A 12,090-nucleotide genomic window follows, 5' to 3' on the forward strand; every position below is an offset into this window, starting at 1 on the left:
TTTTTTTTTGTTTTTTTTTTTTTTTGAGACAGAGTCTCTCTCTGTCACCCACGCTGAAGTGTAGTGGTGCAATCTCGGCTCACTGCAACCTCCACTTCCTGGTTTCAAGCGATTCTCCTATCTCAGCCTACCAAGTAGCTGGGATTACAGGAGCCTACCACCACGTCTGGCTAATTTTTGTGTTTTTAGTAGAGATGGGGTTTCGTCATGTTGGCCAGGCTGGTCTTGAACTCCTGATCGCGAGTGATCTGCCTGCCTTGGCCTCCCAAAGTGCTGGGATTACAGGTGTGAGCCACCGCGCCCATCCAGCAGTAATTTTTTTTTCTTTTTTTTTTAATCTTGAGACAGAGTCTTACTCTGTGGCCCAGGCTGGAGTGCACTGGCACAATCTCAGCTCACTGCAACCCACCTCCTGGGTTCAGGCAATTCTCCTGTCTCAGCCTCCCAAGTAGCTGGGATTACAGATGCCTGCCACCACACCTGGCTAATTTTTTGTATTTTTATTTTTATTTATTTATTTTTTTTGAGACCGAGTCTTGCTCTGTCGCCCAGGCTGGAGTGCAATGGCGCGATCTCGGCTTACTGCAAGCTCTGCCTCCCAGGTTCACGCCATTCTCCTGCCTCAGCCTCCGGAGTAGCTGGGATTACAGGTGCCTGCCACCACGCCCGGCTAATTTTTTGTATTTTTAGTAGAGACAGGGTTTCACCGTGTTAGCCAGGATGGTCTCTATCTCCTGACTTCGTGATCTGCCCGCCTCAGCCTCCCAAAGTGTTGGGATTACAGGCGTGAGCCGCCGCACCTGGCAATTTTTTGTATTTTTTAATAGAGACGGGGTTTCGCCATGTTGGCCAGGCTGGTCTTGAACTCCTGACCTCAGGTGATCCACCTGCCTTAGCCTCCCAAAGTGCTGGGATTACAGGCATGAGCCACCGTGCCTGGCCAATTTGTTGTTGTTGTTGTTGTTGTTGTTGTTGTTTTGAGATGGAGTCTTTCTCTGTCGCCCAGGCTGGAGTGCAGTGGCATGATCTTGGCTCACGGCAATCTCTGCCTCCTGGGTTCAAGTGATTCCCCTGCCTCAGCCTCCCAAGTAGCTTGGACTACAGGTGCGTGCCACCACACCTGGCTAATTTTTTGTATTTTTAGTAGAGACGGGGTTTCACCATGTTAGCCAGGATGGTCTCGATCTCCTGACCTCGTGATCTGCCTGCCTCGGCCTCCCAAAGTGCTGGGATTACAGGCGTGAGCCACTGTGCCTGGCCAATATTTTTTATACTCTGAAGGTCATGCAGCATGCCAAGCACTGGGGCAGCTTATTCATTGTGTCACTAGACTTGTTGGCAAAGGGTGCCAACCCAGAAGTGCATCTCCTACAGCCCCCACCAGATCTCCTCCTTTGGCTTCTCTGAATCCTGGCCTAAGTGTGTGTGTAGCTCTGGATGAAAGGTGTTGGGTTCTGCTGCTGCTCACCCATTCATGGCACTGAACTTAGAAGTGATGAGAGACAGATATGGCTCCCAGTTGGTCCTCATGGGTGGCTCTTTTTATCCTCCTTGGTCCCAGTGTGTCATTATTCTTATCCACATCCAGCTTTTATTCCTGAATGCTGGTCTAACTGACCTGTAGTGACTGACGTTGGGCTCAACACCAGACACAGAAGGAACAGCCTGTGTAGACTTTCTACCAACTCCCACAAATCGATAAGGTCTAGCCCCTTCCATTAATTCCTCATTCTAATCACTCACAGTGCTTCTACTTCTCTGATTTTAATTGATATACCAGGTAACCACTTTTATTAGTTGCCGAAGGATGTTCTTATTCTTTACCTTTTAAAGCATATGATATATACTCTTCTGTTGCGGGAAGTCAGGGACCCCAGAGGGACTGGCTGAAGCCATGGCAGAAGAACGTGGATTGTGAAGATTTCATGGACATTTATTAGTTCCCCAAATTAATACTTTTATAATTTCTTATGCCTGTCTTTACTGCAGTCTCTAAACATAAACTGTGAAGATTTCATGGACACTTATCACTTCCCCAATCAATACCCTTGTGATTTCCTATGCCTGTCTTTACTTTAATCTCTTAATCCTGTCATCTCGTAAGCCAAGGAGAATGCATGTTGCCTCAGGACCCTGTGATAATTGCGTTAAGTGCACAAATTATAGAGCATGTGTGTTTGAACAATATGAAATCTGGGCTCCTTGAAAAAAGAATAGGATAAAAGCAATGTTCAGGGAATAAGAGAGATAACCTTAAACTCTGACTGCTGGTGAGCCAGGCAGAACAGAGCCATATTTCTCTTCTTTCAAAAGCAAATGGGAGAAATATCGCTGAATTCTTTCTCCCAGCAAGGAACATCCCTGAGAAAGAGAATGCGCCCCTGAGGGTGGGTCTCTAAAATGGCCCCCTTGGGTGTGGCCGTCTTCTATGGTCGAATCTGTAGGGATGAAATAATCCCCAGTCTCCCATAGCGCTCCCAGGCTTATTAGGATGAGGAAATTCCTGCCTGATAAATTTTGGTCAGACCGATTGCTCTCAAACCCTGTCTCCTGATAAGATGTTATCAATGACAATGGTGCCTAAAACTTCATTAGCAATTTTAATTTTGCCCCCGGTCCTGTGGTCCTGTGATCTTGCCCTGCCTCCATCTGCCTTGTGATACTTACTACCTTGTGAAGTACATGATATCTGTGACCCACACCTTATTCGTATACTCCCTCCCCTTTTGAAAGTCCCTAATAAAAAATTGCTGGTTTTGCGGCTTGTGGGGCATCACGGAACCTACCAACATGTGATGTCTCCCCCGGACGCCCAGCTTTAACATTTCTCTCTTTTGTACTCTGTCTCTTTATTTCTCAACCTGGCCGATGCTTAGGGAAAATAGAAAAAAACCTATGTGACTATTGGGGGCAGGTTCCCCGATACTCTTCTGCATCTGGTTTTATCATGTAACAGTATCTCTTGGAGATCCTTCCATACCAATATATAGAGAATTCTCTCATTGCTTTTTTTTAGTTGCACAGTATTTCATTGTCGAGATGTACCATACCTTTTTTACCAGTTCCCTATTGATAGAAATTTGAATGAAAATTGTGCAGGGACGTGTGTGTACGATTGTACATTGTGTACCATGCTAAGTAGTAAGGCTCTTGATATCAACGGCCTTGTTTTCCTTGTGTCCTTAGAACCTAACAAAGCCTAGCATATAGCAGATTCTCAGTAAATCGTTTGTTGAAAGAAGGATGTACTTGTCCACTTTCTCCATGGGCAATCCTGTTAACACCCATTACTTTCATTCCCATCTACTCTTAAATTTCTATTTTCAGCTGAGGCTACCCTGAAGGACCCAGAAACCCAACTCCCATCTCTGCCTCAGCCCAAAATGTCTAACTGCCTCCTCCCCATCTCCACTTGGATGTTTCACGGACGTCCTCTGTCTCAGCATTTCCAGAACTGAACTTCTCTCTCCTAATCTCCTCCAACCTACCTGCTGTGCTTTGGATATGATGTGTTCGTGCCCCCAAAATCTTATATTGAAATGTGATTCCAGGCCAGGTGCAATGGCTCACACCTGTAATCCCAGCACTTTAGGAGGCTGAGGAGAGCAGATTACTTGAACTCAGGAGTTTGAGCCCAGCCTGTCCAACACGGCGAAACCCCGTCTCTACTAAAAATTCAAAAATTAGCTGGGCATGGTGGCAGGTGCCTGTAATCCCAGTCACTCGGGAGGCTGAGGCACAATAATCACTTGAACCTCATAGATGGAGGTTGCAGTGAGCCAAGATTGCTCCACTGCACTCCAGCCTGGGCAACAAAGCGAGACTCTGCCTCAAAAAAAAAAAAAAAAGAAATGTGATCCAGGCAGGCTGAGAGTGGTGGCTCTCACGCCTGTAATCCCAGCACTTTGGGAGGCTGAGGGGGGCAGATCACTTGAGGCCAGAAGTTCGATATGGGCCTGGCCAACTTGGTGAAACTCCATCTCTACTAAAAATATAAAAATTATTTGGGCATGGTGGTGCACGCCTGTACTTCCAGCTGCTCGGGTGGCTGAGGCACGAGAATTGCTTGAACCCAGTGGGTGGAGGCTACAATGAGCTGATAGCACCTCTGCACTCCAGCCTAGGTGACAGAGCAAAACTCTGTCTCAAAAAAAAAAAAAAAAGAAATGTGATTCCTCAGTGTGGAGATTTGGGAGGTGGGGCCTAGTTGGGGGTATTTGAGTTGTGGGGGGGTTCCCTCGTGAATAGTTTGGTGCCATTCTAGGTAGTGAGTGAGTGAGTGAGTTCTGGCTCTGGTGAGGCTGGATGAGTTCTCACAGGAATGGATTAGTTCCCAAGAGAGTAGGTTGTGCTAAAGCCAAGATGTCCCTCGGATTTGGGCTGGGATTTCAGGCACGTGCCACAGCGCCCGGCTAATTTTTGTATTTTTAGTAGAGACGGGGTTTCACCATGTTGGTCAGGCTGGTAAAGAATAAAACACTTCTAATATTAAATATTAAAGTAAATGTGAACTATATATATATTTAAGACAGATTAATGAAAATGAGCAAGATAATTATTTATCCAATTATTCCATCTCAGGGTCACAGGTGGCCAGAGTCTATCCTGGCAGCTCAGGACAGGAACCAACCCTGCACAGGATGCCAGCCCATTGTGCACACACACACACACACACACACACACACACAGAGACTGGGACAATTCAGACAAGCCAATTCACCTAAAGGGCACATCTTTGGGATGTGGGAGGAAACCAGAGGAACCAAGGAAAACTCAGACATGGGGAAAGAGTGCAAACTACACAGACAGGGGCCCCAGCCAGGAATCAATTTTTTCTCATCAATGTTATAATTGAAATGATGTTACTGGAGGCCCTGCTCTACTTAACTCCCCCAAGAACCCTAAAAGTCTCAATCCCAATACATCACTGGCTCATAATGGATCTTGCCATGTAAATTGGGTCCAGATGTGGATGAGGTTCCTCAGATATAATTCCTTAAGAACAGCTCTGAGCACTGTTCCTCTGAAGGCCTGTGAGCTAGAGACGTTATCTGCTGTCCACGGACCCAGCATACAGAGTTGGCAAGCAGAAGATAAGCATAGTAGACACTTTTGTTCAAAAGGGGAAAAAACAGGAGCGACAGCTGCCACTGGGTCATAGTAATTCTGAAATCAGCGAGGCACGTGATGCCAGTTCCTTGATTCGAGTCCCCTCCTGCTCCTTGGGAGTGATTATCTGCAGCTCCTGGCTCTATCCTCTTGGCTCATGGGTTTCTCCTAAGTTGTCCTTTCTTTCCCATAGGAAATAGTCCATGTTTGCATCTGAATAGCCTTCTCAGAAGGCTTCTTAGAAGGCTGGGGCCCACATGTCCCATTTTATTTTTGTGCTCTGCCTTTTCTGGTATAATTGTTCCTTGCTATTTGTGGTGGATTGGTTCTAGGACTCAGATGCTCAAATCCTGCAGTCAGCCCTGCCAAACCTGGGGATGAGGATTACTGCATTCCCAGTTGCTACTTTATCTTCAAACCTAGCATTTTGATTGGCTGCCTAACGGGGTGGAATTATCATAACTCTTGGCCTTTGAAACTATTTTCAGTTTTCATTCCCCTGAATACTCTGCAAATTGTACACATTGAGCACCTACTGTACCCCAACACTGTTTCAAGAATCAGGGATATCGCAGTGAATGAGACAGACAAAAATAGCTGCCTTGTGGAGCTGCCATTCTAGTGGGGAAGACAGACAATATGCAAATAAGTGAGTAGTATAAGAGGAAAAACTTTGGGAGGCTGAGTCGGGAGGATTACTTGACACCAGGAGTTCAAGACTGCCTGGGTAACATAGTGAAAATTTCTCTTTACAAAAAAAAAAAAAAAAAAAAAATTAGCCAGCCATAGTGGTGCACGCCTGTGGTCTCAGCTACTCAGGAGGCTGAGACAGGAGGATCACTTGAGCCCAGAAGTTCAAGGCTGCAGTAAGCCCTGATTATGCCACTGCACTCCAGCATGGGCAACAGAGCAAGACCTTTTCTCAAAAAAGAAAAAAAGAAAAAGAAAAAGAAAATAAAAAAGAAAAAACAGAGGAGAAAAGCAGTAGGGAAATGTCAATTTTTGTGTTTGTATTGTGGTGACAGAGAGAGGGACTTCAGTTTTAAATAGGGAAGGCTATTTCACTGAAAAGGTTACTTTAAAGTCAAGACCAGAGGAAAGTGAGGGAGTGGCCAAGCAGATACCTGGAGGAAGAGCTTTCCAGGTAGAGAGAAGTACAACTGCAGAGGTCTGATGTAGATGTGTGCCTTCTCTTTTCTTTTTTGTTTATCTTTTGGAAGAGACAGTCTTGTTATGTTGCCCAAGCTGGTCTTGAACTCCTGGGCACATGCAAAGTGAAAGCAGAGAAAAAGTGGACTTACCCCAGAGGCGGATGGTTCTGCAGTGTGCAAGGCCATTTCAGAATACACATAGAGAAAACAGGAGAATAGGTGGTGAGGGTTTTGGGGAAAGAGCCAATTTTGGTTGAAAAAGTAGGGGAAACCCCAGACATTGTACCATCTCAGGGTTGAGACAGCTTGCCTAGCTTTTGAGATTTTTTTTTTCCCCAGACCGCTCAACTCCTGAGATCTTATCGGGAAGCTGCTGATCACCAGTTTTAGGTGTTTTTATCTATTGGGAGACTGCCTTTCTCTGGTCTGGCTGCAACCAATTATTATTTTAGAGAGACAGCTTAACCTGACCACCACGTCACGGTTGCCTCACATTGCTGGTCGGGGAGTGGCCCGTCTCCTGCCCTGCTCAGGTCTGACTACTTACTGTAACAATTGCAAGGTTTTTGGATGGAACAATTGAAAGAATGGAGCTTGCATGAACCAAAATAAGAAAAGACTATGAGAGGGCATTGTTGAAGATGGAGGCAAAAGTTCTGAGTGGATCCTGATGTGTTCGGATGGGGCTGGTGCTTGGGAGGCTGCTCTGTGCTTACAAGAAGAGTTCTACCCGGTCCATCTTTATCACATCTTCTCTAATACTAATTCAGAGAGGCTTTAGCTCATTTTCCATTTTCTTGGGCTGTCTCCTCTGCCAGACAAAGTGCCTATTTCTCCTGTCTCTATCACTGAGCCACACAATTGCTGTAGTCATTTGCAGTCTACTGGAACGATAACACACATTGGCATCAGACAGATCTTGGTTCAAAACCTCGCTCCACCAGTTTCTGTGTTGAGCTAGACCAAGTGACATGATATACTGACTCTCAGTTCCTTATTTGTAAAATGGTGATAATAATTTTTGGTTAAGTAATTAAAGTAAGGATAAATGATGCCTTTCGAAGAAAGACACAACTGGAATGGCCAGTTTACCCCTTGTCCCCTCTTCGGTGGCATTATTTATTCCGGAGTAAGGAGGGATGGCTGAGGGAATCTGTTTGTGGGTCCAACATGGCGCCGTCCTGCTCCTTGTATGAGCCTCAAAGATGGGGACAACCAGTTGGGGGCAGACATGTTTGTAGCACGAGATCCAGGCTCAGTCCCGAGGCAGCCGGAACGTGACGCAGGGTTGAGGCGGGGCTCCTCCCCCGCACCCTGGCGTCGAGCGTCTCGTGACAGGTACTTCCGCTCGGGGCGGCGGCGGTGGCGGAAGTGGGAGCGGGCCTGGAGTCTTGGCCATAAAGCCTGAGGCGGCGGCAGCGGCGGAGTTGGCGGCTTGGAGAGCTCAGGAGAGTTCCCTGGAACCAGAACTTGGACCTTCTCGCTTCTGTCCTCCGTTTAGTCTCCTCCTCGGCGGGAGCCCTCGCGACGCGCCCGGCCCGGAGCCCCCAGCGCAGCGGCCGCGGTAAGCAGCGGGCCCAGCCCGGCCGGCGGCCTGGCCCCATCCCCCTTCTCAGCCCCTCGGTCGCCAGGGCCTCGCGTCCTCCCTGTCCTCCTGGGCAGGCTCCAGTCCCAGCCCTGGCCACGCGGGCACACCCGGCATCGCTCAGGCCCCCGGAGCAGGCCAGGACCCCACCCGGCTTGGAGAGGTCGGAGGTCGTCGGGCGTGACCTCTGGCCGGGTTGCCCGCCCCGGCCACCCGTCTCGGACGCTCTGTTTACTGTTGGCCTGGATCTCAGAGACCCGAGAGGGTTCCTTGACTTGGGCGGCCCTGCGCCGCAGCAGGACGCGCTGGCCAGTGGAGTTCCTTAGCGCGGCGAGCAGGAGGGTGTCAGAGCCCACGCCGCCCGCCGCCGTGCCCACCCGGCGGGCATGGGTCACAGGCGCTGGGGGCCGAGCCGCGTTCCCATCCGGTTCTTCAGTTGAACAGCCTGACCCTGTTAGTGGGAGAGGTTCCCTGACGGCAACTGAGTCAAGACAGTGAGTCAGGTCACGTGCGCTGGGCTCGCCTCGACACTTGTGTACATTGAGGCGCCTCTGGCGCTGGGAGACAGGGAGCTTTTTGTCCTAGGCATGTTACGGTAAATCCTGAGAGAAGTTTTTCAACTTAATCGAGGAAAGATGGTAGTTGGATGTAGAGTTGTGTTTCCATTCCGACCGTGTTTGGGGCCTCTTTCTGCATTCATTTTAGGCTTGATACCTAATGGGGTCATAAGGGGAATATTGAGAATACTGACAGCAAATATTTGAGCGTTTATTGTATGCTAGGCAGCGTGGCAAGACCTTTTAACAGATCATTATGTTTAGTTCTTTGAACAACCCTCTGAAGTACTACTGTTGTGCCCACTTAACACAGTGGGAAGTTGAACAGAGAGGCTAAGCCATTTGGCCAAGGTCACACAGCTAATAAGTTACGAAGCAGAGATGCAAGCCCAGGCAGTCAGACTCCAGAGCACTATATTAAATTTCTGGGTTGTACTGCTTTCACGTACCCCTGAAGCTTGTGGTTTATCTTTTGCTACCTGGTATCTGTACCTCAGTGCCTCCCACCACCTCCTTTCTTTCTATTGATGTCATTTGAAAGTCTTTCTGGTAGCATCAGTTCTCCCTTAAAGCCATAAGAAATGCCGTTTGCGACTTATCACACATATTGTGGTGTAGTGTCACCGAATTAGGAGCTCTTGAATACTGGCAGGGTACTTAACTGAGGTTTGAAAAATTTTGCAGGTAGGCCTGGCAAACCTGCCTAGTGAACCTTTCTTACAACCTTAGTTGATGGCTGTCCAGCCGGTTGGTTCTTCCCTATTCAAAATACTGCATCTTTGGTTTCCTAAAGAACGGACTCTTGTCTCTTTCTTGTGACTTAAGCAGCTGATGAAGCACATGATTTCTCATCCATGGATTAATAAAGTCTCCTCTTAGTGTGTTTCTCTCTTCAAACTTGGGAAGGTTTGTTCAGATTTGAGTTTAAGGACTGGAAGGTGAGTTAGGAGTACTTCTTCTGAAGAAGGGACCGGCTAAGTTAAAGCTTAGCGTTCACAATCCTGTTGTATTCAAATTTGTCTTTTTTTTTTTTAACTTTGCTACCTAGCCTAAAATATTTAAGTGAGTAATAAGTACTATGGCTTTATATAATGTTTGACTTTAGAGTAATGATAGGCACCTTTTTATTCATTCATGAAGTATTTTGAGTATCCATTGAGTATCAGCAATGTATCAGGCATTGTGGGACATTGACTCAGGGAGATAGGCGTGGTTCCTGTCCTCAAGGAATTTTTAAAAGGTGAATGATCTTGGCCAGAAATTCTGTTGTGGAATAATTTGGCGGTAGAACTTGAGGCTTTTTGGAAAGAGTTATTTCTCATCTCTGCTGGTGAATCAGTAGTAACCCAAAGGATGGTGTTCTTCTGGCTAACTTTAAGGCTTTGTTAATTTTAACAACAGCATTTGTATGGTTTGCTCTTCAGAGAGTGTAGAAGATAATATTACAGTTTCTAATTAATCACATCTTTTAAAGAGTAACCTTCAACACTCAACTTGTTTCTCCTTTTGCTCTAGTGGCATTTATTTTATTTTATTTATTTTTTGAGACGGAGTTTCCCTCTTGTTGCCCAGGCTAGAGTGCAATAGCGCGATGTCGGCTCACTGCAACCTCTGCCTCCCGGGTTCAAGCCATTCTCCTGCCTCAGCCTCCCGAGTGGCTGGGATTACAGGCATGCGCCACCATGCCCAGCTAATCTTGTATTTTTAGTAGAGACAGGGTTTCTCCATGTTGGTCAGGCTGGTCTCGAACTGCCTACCTCAGGTGATCCGCCTGTCTTGGCCTCCGAAAAGTGCTGGGATTACAGGCATGAGCCACTGCGCCCGGCCGACTCTGGTAGCATTTTTTTGTTCACTCAAGAGGTTGTCCATGTCACTACTGTAATTACCTTGCACTGCCATGTCTTTGAGCAAAGGTACATTTGGCATGCTGGATTTTTTTCTTCAGCTGGCAAGAAAGTTTAATGTAGCACTGATACTGTACTGGCCATAGTTTCAGTACCATTCTACATAGAAAAGCTGTGTTACCCTATCTCCCACAACTTTCTAGATTCCCTTCTTTAAGGGAAGATTTGGATTTTACATTTGTGGTAGAACTGCATGAGTAAACAGAGGGTGGAATGTAGAAGATAGTCTAAAAATAGTTTTATTAGTATATCCTTCTAGGTAGTTAGCAACCACTTGGGGCAATTTTTTTTTTTAATATTTTTTTTAGTGCCAACTGTGTCTAAGCTCACCAACCCTGTAATCAGAGAACAACTCTTTATAGTAAAGTGTGGCTTTGAATCAGTTTTCTGACCCCACTGCCAAGTGAAGCCAAAAAATTTTGGTTATTTGATTAGCTTTTAATATGTCTTCAGCCGGGCACGGTGGCTCACGCCTGTAATCCCAGCACTTTGGGAGGCCGAGGCAGGTGGATCATGAGGTCAGGAGATCGAGACCATCCTGGCTAACACAGTGAAACCCCATCTCTACTAAAAATACAAAAAATTAGCCGGGCGCGGTGGCGGGCGCTTGTAGTCCCAGCTACTTGTGAGGCTGAGGCAGGAGAATGGCGTGAACCCAGGAGGCAGGGCTTGCAGTGAGCAGAGATCTGCACTCCAGCCTGGGCGACAGAGCGAGACTTCTTCTCAAAAAAAAAAAAAAAAAAAAAAAAAAAAAAAAAAAAAAAAAAAAAAAACGTCTTCAAAGGGATCTTCACTAATAACGTTTTTGCTCTTACTTTGGCATTAGACTTTGTATACAAAGATGTAGCAAACACAGACCACACAAATATGACAGTTGTCTTATGCACATTCCTCTCTGGCATTTGACACAAATATTTTAGTTTTTCCTATGATAAAGTATTTAACTCCCCATTCATTTAATTCAACAAATACAGCTGAAATAGATTTGACCAGATGTTGGACTTGGAGCTGTAGGCAGGCTTTTCCTGGGGAGGTAAGGATTAGAAGTCCTCCTGAACAAGGCTTAACAGAGGTTCCCCTTGGCACTAAATGTCTTCTTCTGAAGGCGACTGAAACTCGAGAAATGAACTCCCCGCCTCCCCCCTTATTTTTTGGCTATTGGCTTGCTGTTGATGATTCTTACCTCTCGTATAAGGAAGGCTACCATTGTATTCTCAGGCATCCATTCCTTTGTGTTACCACATGCTTATCTGTTAATATTATCTAGTAGTTCTCTATGCTTCTCTGTCTGCAGTTTGCTGCAGAAACCTTTTTCCAATATGCTGATCTTTTCAGTTACTTGCTCTTACATCTTTCCTCTATTCTGTTTTTCCCCACACTCCATATGGCATTAAAGACAGAAAAATAGTTTGTGTTTGTGTTTTAAAACTTTTTTTTTTTTAGACGGAATCTCGCTCTGTAGCCCAGGCTGGAGTGCAGTGGTGCCATCTCAGCTCACTGCAAGCTCCGCCTTCCAGTTTCATGCCATTCTCCTGCCTCAGCCTCCCGAGTAGCTGGGACTACAGGCACCCGCCATCACACCCGGCTAATTTTTTTGTATTTTTAGTAGAGACGGGGTTTCACCGTGTTAGCCAGATTGGTCTTGATCTCCTGACCTCGTGATCCACCCGCCTCGGCCTCCCAAAGTGCTGGAATTACAGGCGTGAGCCACCGTGCCCGGCCTAAAACTTATTTTTAAAACATTTCTTAATGGTGGTGATCACTGCGATTTGTGAATCAGAGGT

The 12,090-nt window shown here is 46.5% G+C and overlaps 1 protein-coding gene across 1 annotated transcript in view; it reads left to right on the plus strand.

The window, feature by feature from the left end:
- The first annotated feature begins 4,504 nt into the window (after positions 1-4,504).
- RAB7A (RAB7A, member RAS oncogene family) overlaps positions 4,505-12,090 on the plus strand; it is a 91,761-nt gene continuing 84,175 nt past the window's right edge. Inside the window, exon 1 of the mRNA XM_034957303.2 lies at positions 4,505-7,824. The gene's annotated coding sequence lies outside the window, so the exon portion shown is untranslated. The remainder of the gene's footprint in view (positions 7,825-12,090) is intronic.

This window comes from Pan paniscus, chromosome 2 (genome assembly GCF_029289425.2).
Source record: "Pan paniscus chromosome 2, NHGRI_mPanPan1-v2.0_pri, whole genome shotgun sequence".
In the NCBI taxonomy this organism is placed as follows: domain Eukaryota; kingdom Metazoa; phylum Chordata; class Mammalia; order Primates; family Hominidae; genus Pan; species Pan paniscus.